This window comes from Nannospalax galili, unplaced genomic scaffold (assembly GCF_000622305.1).
Source record: "Nannospalax galili isolate Female #2095 unplaced genomic scaffold, S.galili_v1.0 scaffold627, whole genome shotgun sequence".
Lineage (NCBI taxonomy): Eukaryota > Metazoa > Chordata > Mammalia > Rodentia > Spalacidae > Nannospalax > Nannospalax galili.
This window is the reverse complement of record NW_008355786.1, coordinates 1,323,813-1,327,183: the sequence shown is the minus strand read 5'-3', so window position 1 is coordinate 1,327,183 and position 3,371 is coordinate 1,323,813. Positions and strand designations below refer to the sequence as shown.

Sequence of the window (3,371 nt, the reverse complement as noted above, 5' to 3'; positions counted from 1 at the left end):
TATTCCATCCAGTATTTTTGTGGTGGTAGTTTGGTGGACAATAATTCATTCAACCTGTTTATATCATGGAATATTTTTATTTTTTCTTCAAGTACAGCAGATAGTTTTGCTGGGAAAAGTAGACTGGATTGGCATCTGTTAGCATTTAGAATTTGACATACTTTGCTATAGGTTCTTCTGGCTTTTTTCAATTTGCATTAAGCATGGTTGTGTACACCTTTAATCCCCCCAGAACTTGAGAGGAAAACTTAGTTAGATCTTTGTGAGACTGGGGCAAACCTTGTCTCCATAGTGAGTTCAAGACCAACTGAGCCTACATGGAGACCCTGTCTCAAACAAATTAAAAAGTTTGTAAAGATTGCATTGAAAAATCAGCTGTTTTTCTGATGGGTTTTCCTCAGTATATAGCTTGTAGTATTCCTCTTGTGGCTTTAAATACCCTGTCTTTGCTTCATACATTTAGTGTTCTTACTACGATAAGCTATGGAGCATTTCTGTTCTGGTCCTATTTGGTGTTCTCTGTGCTCCTTGTAGTTGTATGGGCATGGTTTTCCTTAATTTATGGAAGTTCTCTTCTATGTCCTGTTAAAGATTTGGTCAATGGCACTGTCCTGAGATTCTTCTCCTTCCTCTGTGTCTATAATTCATAAATATGATCTGTTCGCAGTATCCAACAATTTATGTATATTCCATTCCTTTCTTCTTTTTAATTTTCATGTCCTTTGCTTGAGTGGCCTAATTCTCTACTTTATCTTTAAGTCTTGATAGTCTATTTTCAATTTGAGTCATTCTACTGGTCATTTTACTTAGTATCTAGAATAAAAAACAAGGCTACATTTGCTCAGCTAATTCAATAAGCTTTTGTGAGTGTAGCCTAAACAAGACAAAAATATTGAACTTGTCTGATGACTATGAGTATTTCTTACTAGATATGGAAAAGTGTGTAAAGTGTCCAGATCATCAGTATGCCAACAACCAGCAAGACCCCTGCCTATAGAAGTCTGTCACATTCCTGAATTATGAAGACACCCTGGGGAAAGTTCTAGCTGGCACAGCCACGAGTTTCACTTTCCTCAGTTTTGCTGTTCTTGGTCTCTTTGTGAAGAACTGAGCCAATAGTCAAGGCCAATAATCGGGATCTCAGTTACATCCTACTCATCTCCCTCTTCTTCTGTTTCACCTGCTCCTTTCTATTCATTGGCCCTCCCTACACAGCAACCTGCATCCTCCAACAGAATGTTTGCAGTTGTATTCACTGTGGCTCTTTCCACTGTCTTGGCCAAAACTATTACTGTGATTCTGGCCTTTAAGGTCACTGTTCCAGGCAGAAGGATGAGGCACTTGTTGGTCTCAGGAGCACCTAAGTGGATAATCCCCATCTGCACCCTGATCCAGCTCACACTCTGTACAGTCTGGATGGGAACCTCTCCCCCATTTGTTGACATGGATGTACACTCTGAGAAGGGACACATCATCATCATGTGCAACAAGGGTTCTGTCACAGCCTTCTACTGTGTGTTTGAGTACCTGGGATCCCTTGCTCTGAGAAGCTTCTCTGTGGCTTTCCTGGCCAGAAACTTGCCTGACACATTCAATGAAGCCAAGTTTCTGACATTCAGCACGCTGGTGTTCTGTAGTGTATGGGTCACCTTCACTCCTGTCTACCACAGCTCCAAAGGGAAGTTTATGGTAATCATGGAGGTCTTCTGCATCTTGGCCTCCAGTGCAGGGCTTCTGGGTTGCATCTTTTTCCCTAAGTGCTACATTATTTTGTTAAAGTGAGACAGCAATTCTTTGTCTGGTTTCAGAGATAAAACAGGTATTTTTTAAAAAGACATAATATTCACACCTAACTTTTGTCTTTCTTAAACTAAATACAGTGCCTGAATCAAATCTGTTCCACATTTCCATTTAAATACTACATTACATTATGGGATTTGCTCCAACGAATGAGACTCATCTCTTTCTTTCATAGTATTATAAACACTAAAACCTGTATCCATCAATTTTGAAAGTGAATGTTTTGAAAAATATTTTTGCTTCTTCCATTTATTCAAGCAATAAATTTCGATTTAATTATGATTAAACTAGGCAATTTCATCTTGCTTTCTTTGACAGCCAAATCATTATTAAATTATGTAGGTAATTACTTCCTGTTTAGTCACTGATGACTGGTGGAGCATTTCTTTGCCTTTTAAAATATTTCTGAAACTATTTTTTATAGAATTTCTTTCTCATATGATCTTTAGAGGTCAACAATCAGTTTGTTATATGCCACCAAATATTTTGTTTTTTAAAAAATATTTTATTTATGGCCGGGCATGGTGGTGCACACCTTTAATCCCAGCACTCGGGAGGCAGAGGCAGGCAGAACTCTGTGAGTTCAAGGCCAGCCTGGTCTACATAGTGAGTTCCAGGCCAGTTGGGGCTACAGAGAGACCCTGTGTCAAAAAGACAAAAAAAATTTTATTTATTATTTTTACTTTATGTGTAGGAGTGTTATGTCTGCATGTAAATGAGTACACCCGTGTCATGCAATGCCGCAGAGGTCAGAAGAGGGCTTCAGATTCCCCTAGAATTGGAGTTAAGGACAATTGTTAGCTGCCATGTAGGTGCTGGGATTCAAACCCGGATCTTCTGCAAGAATAGTGTTCTTAACCACTGAGCCATCTCTGCAGCCCCTCCACCAAATATTTTGAATTTAAGACAGCAACGTGTAAATGTTATTCACTAAGATAAAGAACATACAAACACGTACTGGTGATCTCTCCTACCGATAGTCAGACATATTTTTGATTTATTCTTGTTTAATCAAGAATCACATAAATTCTTATGTGAGATATATGTATAAATCTGTATTTTGTTTTTGTGTGTAGTTTCCACATACATAGTAACTACACAATAAATTTCCTTCCCTTTTAATAACTGGATATATTATGGTTGGTTGTTAATGTAAAAGGTTACTGCTTTATCTGAGACACTGCAATACTTCATTTGCATCTCATGAGAAAAATATTATTTTTTGGATATACTTGAATTAATATATTGGCTCCTATACTTGTGTCAGTTGAATTTCTTGGATGTATAGAGCAGATGTTCTTGATACTGTGACCTTCTTTTCTCTCATTCTTTACTGCTCTTATATTTTATTTATTTGTCTATATTGCATAGTTGAACCTATATTTTTTTCAAATACTTTCATTTTTGTTGGAGAACTGTTTATGTTTTGAACATCAAATATATGTGTATTTCTTATGACAAACCCTATTGCAAATAAAAGCTTGTTCTGACACACTCAGTATTTTATCAAATTATTATCAAAAATATTTCTTTGTTTCTATTGAAGGTATATTTCCTATATTGAAAATTAT

At 36.8% G+C, this 3,371-nt stretch overlaps 1 pseudogene; it reads left to right on the top strand.

The window, feature by feature from the left end:
• LOC103750359 overlaps positions 1 to 1,782 on the top strand; it is a 71,258-nt pseudogene extending 69,476 nt beyond the window's left edge.
• Positions 1,783 to 3,371: the final 1,589 nt, after the last annotated feature.